This window comes from Triturus cristatus, chromosome 5_1 (genome assembly GCF_964204655.1).
Source record: "Triturus cristatus chromosome 5_1, aTriCri1.1, whole genome shotgun sequence".
Lineage (NCBI taxonomy): Eukaryota > Metazoa > Chordata > Amphibia > Caudata > Salamandridae > Triturus > Triturus cristatus.
In genome coordinates this window covers 539,427,284-539,445,888 of record NC_140587.1, presented here as the reverse complement: position 1 = coordinate 539,445,888, position 18,605 = coordinate 539,427,284, and positions in this window count along the sequence as shown.

The following is an 18,605-nucleotide window of genomic DNA, read 5'->3' as shown; positions in this document are numbered from 1 at the left end:
GTATGCAAATTCCACTCAGTACTGAGACTATTACCATCCCCATTTTCCCCACAACCCTTATCGCTAGACAATTAATGGAATAATGTATAAGTTTAATCTAGAGCTCTTGGAGCACTCTAGTATAGAAGGACCAGCTGTTGCTCCAACATATGAAGGCCACATACACTCTTCAATCATTGATCATATCCTGGTTTCAAAAACTAGTCTGGGACTGACAGAAAAATTTGAAGTTGTAGACAGTACATTTAGTGACCATCATCTACTATTCCTGACCCACAGACTCATAACAACATAGCAGGAGAGGGTTTGTCAAGCCACTGACATTGAAACCCAAGGTGAAAATGGCATAAGCATTAAATGGTCAGGTGTAAACCTGTCCTCTTTCCTAGATAAAATAGTGCATGAAAAGCATCAAGACATTAAAATCTGCATGGAGGGGAACAATACTGACCCGCATATTATTATGGCTCTCTGCAATATTACAGCCGCAATAGCAGGTGAACTAAAAAATAAATGAACAATAAGAAAAACTTTAAGAAAAGCATTACTTGGTTTGACCATCTATGTACAAATGCAAACCAGGATCTCAATAAAGCTTTGAAAAACAGGCCCAGAATTAGAGTGCTAATTAAATCTTCGAGGTAGTCTTACAAGCAGGCCCTTAATAAAAGAAAAACAGAGACACAGGACCTAACACTATTCTGGAAAACAATAAATCACCCTTTTTTTTAAAGATCAAAACTCTTTTTAGGATAGAGACTTTAGTGCAACCTTCAGATTAGATTAACTACTTGGGTGAGATATTTAACCTAACAAATGACAGCCTATCATTTCACAGAAAAAAACTAGTGATGATAGGTTCCCCAAATCTGATGCCCATTACTCCGGATGAGATAATAGTTGCCCTAGAGAAATGTGCAAATCGAAAGGCACCTGGTCCTGATGGGGTACCTATAGATACCTTTAAATCGGATAACCACTTTTGGGCCTAAATCTTGTTAAGAGTGTGTAATGAATCAGTAGGTGTTTTTTTGCCCGTAACCAGGACAGATAGCGTTATAGTTCCAATATTCAAGAAGGGAGATAGGCGGTATGCCAAATGCTATGGTCCCATATCCTTTCTTGATTCAACTTCTAAATTGATGGGCAGAGTCCTTCTGGAAATACTGGAAAAGTGGGCAAATGATAATTCAGTACTTACCAAATCACAGTATGGATTTAGAAGAGAGGTGGGGACCATAGAGCATCTAATAATTAGTAAATATACTCTCTCAAAGATGGGGCACTTACATTTATGCTTTGTAGATCTAACAAGTGCATTTGATTTGGTCAACAATGCAAAACTATGGCAGACATTGGATGAGATGGGCGCCCCTAGTGAGATTATTATTTACTTATCACAAATATATAAACATCTAACTGCCAGAGTACAAAATGGGATAAGTGTGGCGAGTGTACCCAACATTTTAGGGTAACACGTGGGATTAGACAAAGCTGTGTCCTTGCTACGTTATTGTTTTCCCGTTATGTAAACAGAGTCGATACATTTTTACAAAAATTCAATGCTGTTTCCCCTAAAGTTGCCAACGTACAAACCCTGTACTATTGTATGCAGAAGAAGCGGTTCTGTTGTCCAGAACCACAAATGGCCTTCAGTCTCTAATTGAGAACTTCTCTGCATATATGGAAGAAAAGTATTTAAAGCTTAATCTCCCAAAAATATTCACAATGGTATGTGGGAAAGGGAAACCAAAAATCAGAATACATCATGTTAATGGGGAACCAATAGCTGAAATTCACACTTTTACGTAGCTGGGTATATGCTTCACATCCATGGGTCACTGGAGCCTGCAGAGAGAAATATGCAAATTAAAATATTTAAGGTCAATAAAGGCTGTTTTAAGATTTTCTGTCAAGATAGGGTCATGCCAATTAGAGAGATTCTGACTCTCTATACTAGTAAGTGTATATTTGGAACATGCTATGGTGTTGATTTATAGGGAATGACCGTTTGTGCCTCACTTCAGATTCAAGAGAATATTTTCCTAAGGAGGCTACTAGCAGTTCCAAATTCAACTCCTTCTTATATAGTACATAAGGAGTTATCAGATTCCTATATTGAAGATTACATCAGTGTTACTCCACTTATTGTCTGGCATGGGATTTGGAGTAAAACCGGAACCCAATGTACCCAGGATATTATAATCAACTGCTTGGCTCTTGATTGCAGTAAAAATAAAACATGGTTGGCATATGTCAACAAACTTTGAAAGGAGCTTGATGAGAATTTACTATTAACGATCCTACTAACGTCATGTGTTTCAGTAGGAGGGAGATGAAAATGGGACTTATAGGGACTAGAGAATCCCTTAAGAAAATTGGTGAATGTACAAAATTGATGATTAAGGCCTATTGTGAAGGACAGTCTGAGATAGGCACACAAAAATATCTCTTTTGGGTACCAAATCTACAACACAGATTTTACCTCACCAGGATAAGATTGGGTACTCTCCATTTTATAATAGCTTTCCCTGCTATGGGTAAATAGAAACAAAAATTGCCAAGTTGCGCTGGTGATGGTAAGTCACATCAGTCAACGTTACATTTCATTTGATTTTGCAACTATGATAAGGACATTAGGAAGAATATTTACGTCCTCTTTTTTATAGTGAAAAATTATATTCCTAAAAAGCTTCATTTAACTCAATCTGTAGACCGGAAAATGAGAAAATATATTATGCAGTGGCCTCCTAAATACAATTGGCCATTAAAAGAAGGAAGGCCAACTAACATCCTGAGGCCTTAGTCTACGAAACCGTGTGGGATATACATCCATAGGGATTTTTTGTAGTTGTTTTTGTTTTATTGAACCTTTTGATAAGATGAAATACACTATGTGTTGTTGATTATATGTATTGTATTATTTTGTATATCTTTTTTTATTTAAAATTGTGGCATCGATTAAGGAATGTATAATTTATATTTATGGTCGATATTCTTTAGAATGCTTTTATAGTCATAATTCTAACTAAATAAAACTAATTGAATTGAAAACAAAAATTTGTGCTTGGAAGTCACTAACTGTCCAAAGGTTACTTGAGGTCGCAAGGGACCAGTGCATATCCAAAGTTCAGGCCAACCGTGATGGAGGGCAGGCCGGCTACAGGACACACGCAGGTCCTGCTGAGAAAGTACCCTGCGTCAAATTTTTCCTTGCAGTCAGGTCCCTGCATCGTTGTCGAGCTTTGCGGAAGTGAAGGCAATGCGCCAATGTCAAGCTGCACAAATCATTGTTGTGGGGCAGCACAGGTTGTAGAACCGCTGTCATCATACAGTCTCTGCGTCAGCTTCAGATGATGATGCATCAGTTCCGACTGATGCAATGGTGATGATACGTCAGTTTTGCAGCAAAACAGCGGCAGAACCCACTTTTGAGACCCAGAAATTGGAGAGGGCACCTCAGGCAAAGGTAGGACTCACAGAAAACAGAGTCCAGCAGCACCAGGAGTTTTGTAGGAAGTTGTTTTCCCCCCTGAGACTTTAAACAACAGGGTTCAAGCCAGCAAGCCCATGGAGATCACTTGAAGGGAAGGCAGAGTCCATCTATCCTTTAGCAGAGTGAGGGAGCATCAGGCATCAGGGAAACAAGCAGAAAAGCCGTCCTTCAGAAAAGCAGTCCAGTTCAATCCTTAAAACAGCACAGCATTCCTTCTGACAGAGGTTCAGATCAAGATCCAGAAGTGTCTGATTTTAGGGGATCAGAGAACCAGTACTTATGCCCAAAAGTGGCTTTCACCCACCCTGTCGTGTAGTTCCTCCAAATCTTTAGAGAATCTTTGCATTTAGACAACATAAACTAAGGGATTGGTTTCCAGACTGATTCAAAACACCCCCAAAGGATATGTTAGTCTGTAGACCAGCTAGCTCACAGTTCCACTATGGGACCCTCTTACCAATGAGTGAATAGTTTCTAGCAACTTCTGAACATGACAACCCTTGGAAACAGTACAGTACTTTTCGCTCAGTCACTCGTGCTTACTTTGTCTCAGAGAGATACACAGAATAAACAGTGGGGACAATTTCAATAAGTATTTATTGAACCAGCATCATTCTAATATAAAATATGTGTGCTGAAACAACCATTAGACATAAACAGATATATATGTTATAAGTTATGAGTACCAATAGAGTAAATAAAAAGGTAGAATTCTATCATAGTGCTAAAACAATTAATATATGCAGGCATATATGTACATAACAGTAATAATACGTACCCCAATGATGAAAACCCTAACTAGATGTACCTCAATGTACATTGCATGCATGTAGGTATGTAGCCGAGAGTCCCCTTAGGATAGTTCCAACCCCATTACCTGATGTGGGAGAGTGAAGGACCCCGTCTTGGTCTTGAGATGGACAACCTGCAAGGGATGTCAGACCACTGCGTGCTGGAGTGTCTGCATGCAGGAACCTCAGCTTCTCGTGTCAGCATGTCAGCATGGAAGTCTTTCTCCTCTGGTTTGCCCAGTGAGGATGTAGTGCTTATATACCCAAAAAGAACCCTCAGGGGTTCTACCTAGAAGTGTACTGTGGGCATGTCGGGCAAGTATGACGATAGACATGACCCTTATACAGAGTTATTGTGCAGAAGTGTAGAATCCTAGTATCTTGTCCATGTTATTGACATATCCTTTCCACCACTTGCCCAGCCACTAGAATGTTGTAGTGATGATGCCATTAGGAATGCTGGGACTCTGTGAGCAGATGTGACAGTTTTGAGAGGGCTGAGCAGCATCCTGGCTGCTCCTGGTGGGGCTTGTACCAGATCATCTACATATCTACAATAAATCATCTTAACTACATCAATTTGTCTGGACTTCATTACTACAAATTTATGGCGACAATCTGGTGACTTACCCTCGTTCTACCTCCTCAACAAAAGAAGATATTGTCAAAGTAATCAAGATGTTGGAAAGAAGCAACAAGAAACTCAAGTAAAATCACTGGAACAGCACACCTTGTATCCCCACCAGTGTCCATACACTGGACAGGCCCAGCCCAAGCATGCTGTCCTATTTCTCATGTCTCTACTGAAACTTCGAATTTAAGCAAAATAAGGAACAACAGCCTTTCAACTGTCAGCTGTCACTGTTCTCTGCATGTGTGCGCCAACCCAGGCGTGCTACACTCTACAACTTCACATTTAATGGATCTTATAGTAACAACCATTTTGTGTTATCTCTGGCTCAAGAAAATGTGCCTAAGGCATTACAATTCACTTTACGGGCGTTCCTGGTTCAACTGCCTTTCACAATGACATTTTCATAGACATTGGAAATTGCTTCAGACATTGCCTCTGTCAACTTCCGATCTGAAGGAAACCTACAACTTCACGTTGCTAGGTGCACATTTATCAAATCTTTACAAGTGTCTATGCGGGACCTACCCATCTACATTGGCTGTTATGGGACTTTTTGTGAGTATACACATTTTATTAAATTGCTCTTGGGAGGTCCATTGACTTTTGGCAGTTCAACCGCCGTGTTGTGATTTAAAAATGAGGCGCGTGTCGTTGCCTATGCGCACACTCTTACCTCCTCCACGTCTAGATATCTTCTTCTGTGACGGGCCTGCCATTGTTATCTTCATGACGTTCAAGCCTCAATGCACTGCATCTTTGTGCGCATGCACACGCTGTGAGCCACCCCGTGCTGGCGTGCTCAGTGTGCGTTCATCTTTGGGTTGGATCCTGCAGCAGTTTACACAGAATGATATGGACGGTAGTGTGCTCCACCCATGTTCCTTGCAAACCACGTCTGTTCGTGAAATAAAATTAAGCGATTGTTCAAACTCAGCACCATTGTTGCGGATTCGAGATCGTTTCTTGCCTCTTGGTCATCTCAGCAAGGCAACCGTCGTCCTGGCCATAATTGACTTCCTGGCAGACTCTAGGTTTGGACTTTTTTTAGAGTTCAGAGGATACTGGACTTTGCCAGCAATTTTAGTGGTGAGTCTTTATTTCCTTACAAGCCGCAGTGCCCTTCGACCTTCAGTGGGAGTCTTCATTGCATCTTGGAACTTTTCTGCCTCATGTTTCTTGGAGCCATTTTCTCTGCTGTTGGTTACTTCGACCGCCTGTCTTACAGAATCGTGGTATCCACTAAGTAGGGGGACCCCCGGTAATTAATGTGAGGCAGGTTAAGCAGGGGAACGTCACGAAACCAAGGAACAAGTAAATAACCTGCCCAGATAAGTTTTGAAGGGTCCTCAATTGGATCCCATAATAAAGCAAAGCAATCCGGAACAGACAGTTGCAATTAGTCAAACGTTTTATTTTTTTGTTTTAAAAAAAATATGTAATATGTAATACAGAGTGTTTTCTCATGTTTAATCATCAAAATCAATAGATAGAACAAGCAAGTAATAAAGACATATGACACTTAAATCATCAGTGCATGTTATCAACATACAAGGTCCCATACACTCAATCAGACCACCTATAATTCAATCATACTAACATCCATTCAGGTTCACACATACACAATTAAAATAATTTAAGACAACGTCAGGGAAAGTCACAGGCCACATGATGATAGGGTGGAAAGATTACATAGAACATCCAGGAATTAGTCAAATGGTGTAATTCCAACTATCCGATACAATTAAACGCCAACGCGCGTTTTGGTGTCCAGCCCCAGCCGGGGCCACACCTTCATCAGGGCGAAGATGGTCAGACAACACTGAGACCAACAAACAAACCTAGGGTCATAGAAAAACATATAATCAGGATTACAACAATTCCTAAGACATTCATTGGTACTCTATAAATTGATAATCTAAAGGAAAATGTCAGAACCGGAAAGATGAGGACATACAACTTAAATTCTTTTTTATTTGATATAGAGAAAAAGGCCAAACGGCCCAACATGGAATGGTGTAGGGTGCACCCAGAACTGAGAAATAGAAAATAAAACATAGCAATAGGTCCAGTCACATTTTTTGAGATCGCAATGGGTTTCAATCCCATTCGCTCACAATGGGTTTCAGTTCCATTTGCTCACATTACACTTGCCTTCTGGGTTATTCACAGCGTCTACTCTCTCCCAAGGCATCTATGCATAGGTGTTAGTCCTTTTGCATCTGTTAACCATCTCTGTTCTTAGGGTCAGGTTATGGGTTCTCACCCATATACTCTAGTTAATTTTTTTTAGTACACTGCACACTATGTCATCTTCACGTGTTGTTGTCTTTACAGTTATTATTGTTGCATGGGTTTGAGTCCCATTCTCTTATACGTTTAGTACATCTTTACTCTCACATAGGGTGTGTTTCCGCTTTTTCCTCAACATTATGCCTTACTTGTTTATATTCTGAATTTGCAATGCAATGTTATGTTTACATTATATTGTATTTTTTATTTTATACATGGAAGTATGAGTGATCTCTTTGTTTTCTCTCCTCTTCTGTGTTTTCTTGATTTTACCTGCTGTGCTTTGCCTCTTCGCATTCCTGTCTGGCCAATAGGTGTGTGTGAGGTGTAGTCATTGGGTCTTTCTTGCTTATTTTTGTTTTTGTTTTCTGTCGCTGTGCCTTTTCTCCTGCTATCTTTAGAAGGGTAAGTATGTTCACTTCTTTGCATCGTTTTTGTTGTTCCTGTATTTCTCCTACTTCTTTGAACTTTATGGTTTTCCATTTTGCGTTTTACTTCCTAATTTTCTTTGGTTATATAAGAAAGGGGGATATGTAGTATCCTAGTATCTTGTCCATATTATTGACATATCCTTTCAACCACTTGCCCAGCCACTAGAATGTTGTAGTGATGATGCCATTAGGAATGTTGGGACTCTGTGAGTAGATGTGACAGTGTAGAGTGGGCTGAGCAGCATGCTGGCTGCTCCTGGTGGGGTCTGTACCAGCTCATCTACATATCCTGTATCCATCTACAATAAATCATCTTGAACTATAACAACTCATGTGGACCTTGACTACTACAAGAAGATGTTAATCCTGCTGTGATACTGAGAATCCTCATGCATAATAAATTAGGCTAGTTTTCAGAGAAAACCGCACAACAGTCATGTAGCACCTAACTAGGTAAAAGGTCAGCACCAAACCCGTGATGTAGAACAATGGTAGGAGAGATGTAGGTAAAAGGTTGTGTAACTACCTAGGCCTACATACGGGGTACATTGGGGTTCATAAAAACCCCAGACGTATATTGGAGATAGGTTGTCAGGCACATAGAGAAGTAAGTGCAGAGAAATGTCCATTTTCTAAAAGTGCCATTTCCTAAACAGTAATGTTGAAACCAACCTAACCAGTAAGTAGGATTCATCATTACCATTCCAAAGATATGAAATAAGAAAAAGCTACTACTCCCTGATCAGGAATTATAGCTTAAACGTGTATATAGGAATTCCCAATGCTAGCCTTTGAGAGGAGTAGGCCTGGCACTGGTAAAAAATGGAATAGGCTGTTTGTCACTACCAGGACATGCAAAACATAAAAGTAAGCCCTATCTTTTACTTACATAGTACCCTGCCCTTGGGGTTACTTAGGGCCTACTGTAGGGGCAAGTGGTTTTAAATACCAAGTCTGAGGTGGCGGTAAACTGCACATACAGGCACTGCTGTGGCAGGCCTGAGACAGGTTTGAAAGGCTACTTATGTGGGTGGCACAATGAGTGCTGCAGGCCCACTAGTAGCGTTTGAAGTACAGGCCCTGGGTACATGGTATACCACTTCACAAGGTACATCAAATATGACAATCAGGTATACCCCAATGTCATCATGTTTAGGGGAGAAGCACATGCACTTTAGCACTGGTTAGCAGTGGAAAAGTGCTAAGAGTCCTAAGGCCAACAAAAAGAACCAGCAACAACAGGAGATAAGAGGCAAACTGTCTTGGGGAAGACCACCCTAAAGATGACAGGTCTAACACAACTGTTTGCAATTCCACTCTACTCCACTCCACTCTATGCTATTCCAAGCTATGCCACTCCACTCTATACCACTCGACTCTATGCCACACCACTGTATGCTATTACACTCTACCCTACTTGACTTTACGCTACTCCACTCTAAAAACACTCTACTGTACGCTATTCCAGTCTATGCCTCTCCTCTCTATGGCACTTCACTATACCCAACTCCACTCTATGTCACTTCGCTATATGCAATTCCCTGTACACAACTAAACTCTATGCCACTCAAGTCTATGCCTATTCAACTCTACACCAATCCATACTACCCCACTCCACTGTACACCACTCCACTGTACACTAATCCACTGTACGCAAGTTCAATCTACCCCACTCCACCCTACGCTACTCCACTCTACGCCACTACATTGTACACTATTCCAGTCTATGCCAATCCAGTCAACGCCACTGTGTTCTACACCACTTCACTATGCACTACTCCACTCTAAGCTATTTCCTTTTACGCTACTCTACCATATGCTATTTCACTGTATGCCACTCCACAGTACGCCACTCACTGTACACTGTTCTATTGTACACCACTACACACTATGCCAGCCGACACCACTCCACTTTACGCCACTGACCTCTAGGCTATTCCACTTTATGTAACTCCATTCTACCCCACTCCACTCTATGTTATTCTACTCAATGCCAGTGCACTCCATGCCACTCAACTGTATGACACTCCACTATATGTTGGTCTACTGTATGCCACTCTGCTCTAAGCCACTCCACTGTATGCTACTCCACTCTACACCACTTCACCCTACGCTACTCTACTCTATGCTATTCCAGTATATGCCAATCTTCTCTACCCAACTCCTCTCCATGCAATTCCACTGTACTCCACTGAACAACACTATACTCCACTAACAACAGTCTACACTTTTAGACCCTACCCTACTATACCCATTCTACAGCACTACACTGTACAAGATTTTTTTCCTGTCAATACCAGTGTACAGCGCTCTACATTATACCACTGTATGACACTTTACTCTACTTTACAACACTCTATGTGACTCCCTCCACAGTGCTCCAACCCAATTTACTATATTCTACTGTATGAGATACTACTCCCCTCGACTCCACTGTACTCCACGACTGCACTCTACGCCACTTCACTCTATGCCACTCTATGCCAATTAACTTTACCATACTGTATTTCTCTCTACCCTACTAGAATCCCCTGCACATCACTATAAATGTGCCAGCAGAGCTAGGGTTCAAAATCTAAAGCTAGGCACTTTGCAAAAAAGGGTCTGTCTTCACTGTGAAAATGTGGTGTGTCCACGTTGTGTTTTGGGCCGTTTCCTGTTGCAAGCACTAGGCCTACCCACACAAGTAAGGTGCCATTGTTCTTGGAAGACTTTGAGGAATGCAGGGTGGATGGATTTTTGTGGATCCACACTGATTCCAGAACTTTCCACCACAGAAATGTAAGGAAAATGTGTTTTTTGGACAAAGTTTGAGGTTTGCAAGGGATTCTGGGTAACAGAACCTGGTGAGAGCCAAACAAGTCACCCATCCTGGATTCCCCTGGGTGTCTAGTTTTCAAAAATGTATAGGTTTGCTAGGTTTACCTAGGTGCCGTTAGAGCTAGGGTTAAAAATCAACAGCTAGGCACTTTGCAAAAAAAGGGTCAGTTTTCACTGTGAAAATGTGGTGTGTCCACGTTGTGTTTTGGGCCGTTTCCTGCCACGGGGAACCAGGCTTACCCACACAAGTGAGGTACCATTGTTCTCTAAAGACTTTCAGAAATGTGCGTTGGGTGGAATTTTTTAGATTCACACAGATTCCAGAGATTTCCACCATAGGATTGTGAGGAAAATGTGTTCTTTTTTTTTACAAAGTTTGAGATTTGCAAGGGATTCTGGGTAACAGAACCTGGTGAGAGCCAGACAAGTCCCCCCATCTTGGATTCCTCTGGGAGTCTAGTTTTCAAAAATGTATAGGTTTGCTAGGTTTACCTAGGTGCAGGTAGAGCTAGAGTTAAAAATCTACAGCTAGGCATTTTGCAAAAAAAAGGCCAGTTTTCACTGTAAAAATGTGGTGTGTCCACGTTGCGTTTTGGGCCGTTTCCTGTTGCGGGCACCAGGCCTACCCACACAAGTGAGGTACCATTTTTATCGGAAGACATTGGGAAATACAGGATGGGTGGAATTTTGTGGATCCACGCAGATTCCAGAACTTTCCATCACAGAATTGTGAGGAAAATGTGTTCTTTTTTACAAAGTTTGAGATTTGCTGCAAGGGATTCTGGGTAACAGAACCTGGTGAGAGCCAGACAAGTCACCACATCCTGGATTCCCGTGAGTATCTAGTTTTTAAAAATGTATAGGTTTGGTAGGTTTCACTAGGTGCCGGCAGAGCTAAGGTTCAAAATCTACAGCTAGGCACTTTGCAAAAAAGGTCAGTTTTCACTGTGAAAATGTGGTGTGTCCAAGTTGTTTTTGGGCTGTTTCCTGTCACGGGCACTAAGCCTACCCATACAAGTGAGGTACTATTTTTGCGGAGGACTTTGAGGAATGCATGGTGGGTGGAAATTTGTGGATCCACGCAGATTCCAGAACTTTCCACCACAGAAATGTGAGGAAAATCTGTTTTTTACAAAGTTTGAGGTTTGCAAGGGATTCTGGGTAACAGAACCTGGTGAGAGCCAGACAAGTCACCCTATTCTGGATTTCCCTGGGTGTCTAAGTTTAAAAAATGTGTAGGTTTGCTTGGTTTCCCTAGGTGCCAGCATAGCAGCGCTAGGGTTCAAAATCTATAGATAGGCACTTTGCAATAAAAGGGTAAATTTTCACTGAAATGTTTGTGGATCCACGCAGATTCCAGAACTTTCCACCACAGAAATGTGAGGAAGATGTGTTTTTTTGTTTTACAAAGTTTGAGGTTTGCAAAGGATTCTGGGTAACAGAACCGGGTGAGAGCTGGACACGTCACCCGCCCTGGATTCCACTGGGTGTCTAGGGGCATATTTACAATAACTGGCGCATCCCTGCATATCAGCAGGGATGCACCAGTTATTGTGCACCACAAATCCGCCACCATGGATGCGCCACATTTACAATGCGGCGCACCATGGGGCAAATATGGCACAGATGCGTGACACATATGTGCCGTAAAAGTGGCGCATTGATGAAGTTGCGTCGCAAGCGCGACGCAGCTCCAGCAATGCTCTGGGGCGCCCCATCCTGCTAATGCTGCGTCAATCCCTACGCCTGCTTCAGGCAGGCGCAGGGTTTTGACGCAGCATGGGTCTAAAAGTGACTGAGTGAAATCTTGTAGATTTCACTCAGCCACTTTTAGGAGGCGTTCCTGCGCCGGAACACCCTCCCCTGCGCAGGAACGCCTACATGTGGCGCAGGGCTTTACAACGTGACGCATCTCCCAGATGCGTCACGTTGTAAGTACCCCGCACCATGGTGCAGGATTTGCGCCGCCGTTGCGTCACAAAACTGACGCAACGGCGGCGTAAATGAGCCGCAAGGGGCTTGTAAATCTGCCCCCTAGTTTTTAAAAATGTGTAGGTTTGCTAGGTTTCCCTAGATACCGGAAGAGCTAGGGTTCAAAATCTACAGCTTGGCACTTTGCAAAAAAAGGGTCAATTTTCACTGCGAAAATGTGGTGTGTCCACGTTGTGTTTTGGGCCATTTCCGTCGCAGGCACTAGGCCTACCCACACAAGTAAGGTGCCATTGTTCTTGGAAGACTTTGAGGAATGCAGGGTGGATGGATTTTTGTGGATCCACACTGATTCCCGAACTTTCCACCACAGAAATGTTAGGAAAATGTGTTTTTTTGGACAAAGTTTGAGGTTTGCAAGGGATTCTGGGTAGCAGAACCTGGTGAGAGCCAAACAAGTCATCCATCCTGGATTCCCCTGGGTGTCTAGTTTTCAAAAATGTATAGGTTTGCTAGGTTTACCTAGGTGCCGTTAGAGCTAGGGTTAAAAATCAACAGCTAGGCACTTTGCAAAAAAAGGGTCAGTTTTCACTATGAAAATGTGGTGTGTCCACGTTGTGTTTTGGGCCATTTCCTGTTGTGGGCACCAAGCCTACCCACACAAGTGAGGTACCAATTTTATCGGAAGACATTGGGGAATGCATGCACAGTTGAATTTTGTGGATCCACGCAGATTCCAGAACTTTCCACCACAGAAATGTGAGGAAAATGTGTTGTTTTTTTTTTACAAAGTTTGAGGTTTGCAAGGAATTCTAGGTAAGAGAACCTGGTGAAGCCAGAAAAGTCACCCCATCCTGGATTCCCCTGGGTGTCTAGTTTTCAAATATATATAGGGTTGCTAGGTTTCCCTAAGTGCCAGCAGAGCTGGGGTTCAACATCTACAGCTAGGCACTTCGCAAAAAAAGGGTCAGTTTTCACTGTGAAAATGTGGTGTGTCCACATTTCGTTTTGGGCCATTTCCTGTCGTGTTCACTAGGCCTACCCACACATATGAGGTAGCATTTTTCTAAGAAGACTTTGGGGAATGCGTGCGCGGTGGAATTTTATGGATCCATGTAGATTCCAGAACTTTCCACCACAGAAATGTGAGGAAAATGTTTTTTTGACAAAGTTTGAGGTTTGCAAGGGAATCTGTGTAACAGAACCTGGTGAAAGCCAGACAAGTCACCCCATCCTGGATTTTCCTGAGTGTCGAGTTTTAAAAAATGTATAGGTTTGCTCGGTTTCCCTAGGTGCCGGCAGAACTCGGGTTAAAAATCTACAGTAGGCACTTTGCAAAAAAAGGGTCCGTTTTCACTGTGAAAATGTGGTGTGTCCACGTTGTGTTTTGGGCCGTTTCCTGTCAAAGGCAACAGGCCTACGCACACAAGTAAGGTGCCATTTCTTGGGGAAGACTTTGGGGAATACGGGGTGGATGGATTTTTGTGGATCCACGCAGATCCCAGAACTTTCCACCCAGTGCTTAATTTGTAAAATATGAAGTCCAGGTGCTCAAATGTTTGTTGGAGGCCACACCCCTTTCCCCGGCTCCACCCACTCTCTTCACTAGCTCCACCCACTTCCCCTGTTGGCTCCGCCCACACCCTCAACTGGCACCCATGCCATAAACCATGGAAATGTCACACATAAACATCCATGATCCAGGCCATAAACCATGGAAATGTCACATATAGGCATCCAGCCGGGGTATGTTGTTGACTTCCAGCCACAATAAACTGCCCCCCCCCTCCCCCCGCTGTCCACCATCCATCTGCAGTATTATCAAAAAGCAGGCTTTGCCCAGCTTCTAGATTCTTTTAACATTTGGGCTCTCCTGCACAACTACAAATCAGGTTTCAGATTGTGCTGCACCACTGAAGCCTGTCACTTCACAAAGACCAGAAGATTCCCTCTTGACCGCAGGTAAGGATAACTGCTGCGTCCTAAAAGTTAAGGAACTATCTGTCACCTTTAACTGTGTTGACCATCCTGCTCTCATCCACACCGTGACGCATGAAGGGGATTGGCTGCCAGCATCATCCACTAGTTTTATCCAACCAACACCAGTTTGTTCACATGTGCGCATCAAGAACCCAGAGGCGCCCACTGTCACTCAGAGGTCTGTTGGGTCCCCTTTCATTTTCAACCTTCACATGGAGATTCTTGGAACTCTACTCAGTGATCAAAGCATCAACATTTACTAATAAACTGATTGACAGGATGTTTTGCCTTGAAAGGGGTAAAAGGGGAGGTGCACTTCCGAAGTTTCTGTGAGTGTGGTGAGTGTGATATTTGTTTGGTGAAGAGGTGGTGTTTATTTAGAGTGAATATGACCTTTGTTCGATTACGTGGGTATGCTGCTCCTATGAGTGTGGTATTTGTTTGGTGAATACAAGTAGTGCACTTTCTCTGAGTGCAGCTCGTTTCCATTTACAGGGGCGTCCTTGCTGTTTGTGACACTGTTCAACAGGGGTTGTGACGACAAGGGTCATTCACTTACTGTGACTATAAATGTTTGAATAACAGGATAGTTAATTTACTCTGTGATAGTTTTAAAGGGTTTTCTTTTTGCAGAATGATACTTTTCTATCTACACTAGGTAATCGCCCGATGGCAGGCGTTCTCCAGCCAAGCTGAACAAAAATTAAACCTTCCAGAAAGTGAACGAAAAACACAGAGGCCGAGAGAGAGAGAGAAAAAAATTACTGGAAATAAAAGCGTGAAATGACAAAGGAAACTTTGAGGAAACCAAAACCAAAGATGATTTACCTTATTCTTCCGCTTCTCCCCCTCCTTTGGAAGAAACCAGTCCCTGCCCTGGTAAGACTCGTGGAGGGGGTCGCCTCCAGGCCTCCTGTCCCAGATTTATGGGGTCAGCATGAGTTCCTCTGCTCTGCCAGTTGCTGTCTCCAGCCCCGACATTATTTGTGATGTTTTTTGGATGTGTCTGGATGCTTCTTTGTGAATATGCCCCCAGTTCTTCCTATCTTTCCTCCTTTTCTCCCCGTACATTAACGCATCTTGTAGCCAGCTGCCTTCTTTGCAAACTTCAGGCTCTGGCAAAAGGACCGGAGGTGACGTCCCCACCCTACCACGGCGCCTCGGGCAAACTTTGCATTACATCCCGCCTTAGCGGCGCCGCGAGCATCCAAATAGGATACATTGTAACAATAGTATAGTGCAGCACAGTCAGCCTGATAGAAGCCCGTAAACTCATCTGCAATCACCACAAGCCTGCAGGAGCAGTGCGTACAGGCCACTGGCAGTTTCTGAGTGTGATATAGAGTAGTCTACTAAATCGAGCCCAGTGGGTTTTGTACAACTTGCATTCTGAGCCCACGTGTTTGAAAGTGCTTGCAATGCAATTAAGACGAAAAAGGAAGGACCTATCACGTTAAATAGTTGCCTAAGATCACACCGTTTGGCGAGCCGGGAAGCAGCAATTCGTCCAGGTTTTCTGCTTTAACTGAACAAATGATTCTCTCCTTTTTACCTGGAATGTTCATGCTTTGTTTTTACCTTTGGGCATGCGCATAGAACTCGGTTCTGCAACAGGAACTCGAGCTGAGCCGGAGCCAGGCTTCAGGCTCGAGGGGACAATGGCTCGCCCACGGCCACAACGTGAGAAGCTGGCACCTGCGGGGTGTCAGCGACCTGTGGCAGCCACGTGCCCAGCGCCATCTCGGAAGCGCGCTTTCAGCCCCGCCTTCCCGCCACAAGCAGTGCAGACCTGCTTTGTGTCTGCGTGGCTCATTTATTTTTCATGGCGATGACTTTCATTTTCCCTCCAAAAAATAGGTGCATGTATGTCATTAGGGCGGGAGAGCATGGAAATGGCACCGCGAGGACACTGGTGGCGCTGTGCGCGGAGCCTGGGCCGTGTCTTTACTGCCAGTAATGGCGGGGCTGTCGCTGCCAAGACTTGGATGAAACGTCTCCTTTCCCTGCACCACGGTATTCGGAACAGCAACCCTGGTGCGCCTCGTAAAGCGGGCTGCTGCTGTGGCATCGAATTTGTACTATTTTACCCACAATCGCGTGCAATATCACCTCTTCACCGGGAGACCTGTGTGAATTTAGTGAGCAGCCAATATAGTGTGTAGACCCGGCCCTGAAAATTAAGTGCCGGTGCTTAGCACCGGAAAGCACCGGCACAAATTAAGCCCTGTTTCCACCACAGAAATGTGAGTAAAATGTGTTTTGTTGGACAAAGTTTGAGGTTTGCCAGGGATTCTGGGTAACAGAACCTGGTGAGAGCCAGAAAAGTCCCCCCATCCTGGATTCCCCTGGGTGTCTAGATTTAAAAAATGTATAGGTTTGCTAGGTTTACTGTCAGGAAGCCGCTGTCACAGACGAAAGGGTAGAAGAGAAGGAGCATGATCCCATCCCTTCATATATCTCTCCCCTCCTATATTTACAGTCCCCCTTCGCCGACTGGCCTAATTGCTGTCCGCAAGATATCGAGGAAGAGGAATTGACAAGCGACCCCTTTAAGCAAAGACTAAGCGAAGGCCAGAGGACTGACGTCACACGTTACACGCTTCACGAGTGCAGTCCAAAGAGCGCGTCGGAGAGACTTCCTGGTACACCGAGAAGGGAAGCGGGAGGTGGGAGTAATTGCTCGGAGAACAGGAGAACCGAATGAGAGTCAAAATCGGTGTGGGAGAAGAAACCGGATCCAAGAGAAGACTGCAGCTTTCCGGCGAGTGGAAAACCCGAACCTGGCGGAGGAGAGAATGCTGAAACAGCAAGAGACCAGATGCCACAGAAGAACACGGAGACAGCTTGCCACGGCCCCAGAGGGACGTGGCTTTCCCAGGTGCGTGGGTGTCTACGAGTATACTGGAAGGGGGGTGATTAAGAGAGGAACGTGAGGGGATCGGGGATGGGAAAAGAGACCCAAAGGAAGAAAAAAATCTAAACAAATAAAGGGGAAAGACAGGAAGAGTTAGAAAGAGCTCAAGAAATTACCGCTATAGGCTATTTTCTATTTTTTGGGTTCTCCATCCCCCTACTCCCTTCAAGTTATACAACTGTTCTTTTATCCCCCACAACCTCCCCTGTAAAATCTTTTTTTTCGCAAAACACTTACTTGAGCCTTTTTTCTGTCTGAGGGACAACAGCGGCCAGGACTCCACCTCAAAGGGACTAAAGAAGAGACCTTGCAGAAAGAGAAAACTGAGAAAAAGAAGAGAAAAGGGACATTGTATTTCCTTATAGTGCCACTGAAAACATATCAGAAAATAAATATCCCGTGCATTGTGACCCTTCTTAACAGAAATTCCTACATTTACCTAGGTGCCGGTAGAACTAGGGTTAAAAATCTACAGCTAGGCACTTTGCACAAAAAGGATCAGTTTTCACTGTGAAAATGTGGTGGGTCCACATTGTGTTTTGGGCTGTTTCCTGTTGTGGGCACTTGGCCTACCCGCACTTGTGACGTACCATTTTTCTCAGAAGACTTTGTGAAATGCATGCCATGTGGACTTTTCTGGATCCACGCAGATTCCAGAACTTTTCACCACAGAAATGTGAGGAAAATGGGTTCCAAATCTACATATGGGCACTTTGCAAAAAAAGGGTCGGTTTTCACTGTAAAAATGTGGTGTCCACTTTGCGTTTTGGGCCGTTTCCTGCTGTGGGCACTAGGCCTACCCACACAAGTGAGGTACCATTTTTATCGGAAGACTTTGGGGAATGCGGGGTGGGTGGAATTTTGTGGATCCATGCAGATTCCAAAACTTTCCACCACAGAAATGTGAGGAAATGTGTTTTTTTAACTAAGTTTGAGGTTTCTAAGGGATTCTGGGGAACAGAACCTGGTGAGAGGCACAGGAGTCCCCCATCCTGGATTTCCCTTGGTGTCTAGCTTTAAAAAATGTACAGGTTAGCTAGGTTTCCCTTTGTGCCGGCTGCGCTAGGGCCCAAAAAACACAGGTAAGCACATTTCTTAAAACAAGTCTGTGCCTAGTGGGCTTTCTGCCGCCCTGGGGGAGAGTTTGGGACGGGGGTGGAGTTTGCCCTGATATGCCCCCAAGGGGGGAAGAAAGACTGTGACTATTAGTTTTCATGCTTCATGCTGTAATGGAACATGGAACACTCTGCGAGGTGGAATATTGTGCTTTGAAAGTAAAGGGGTGGTTAAAGCTGTGAAGCTGAAGTGTGAGGTGTTCACT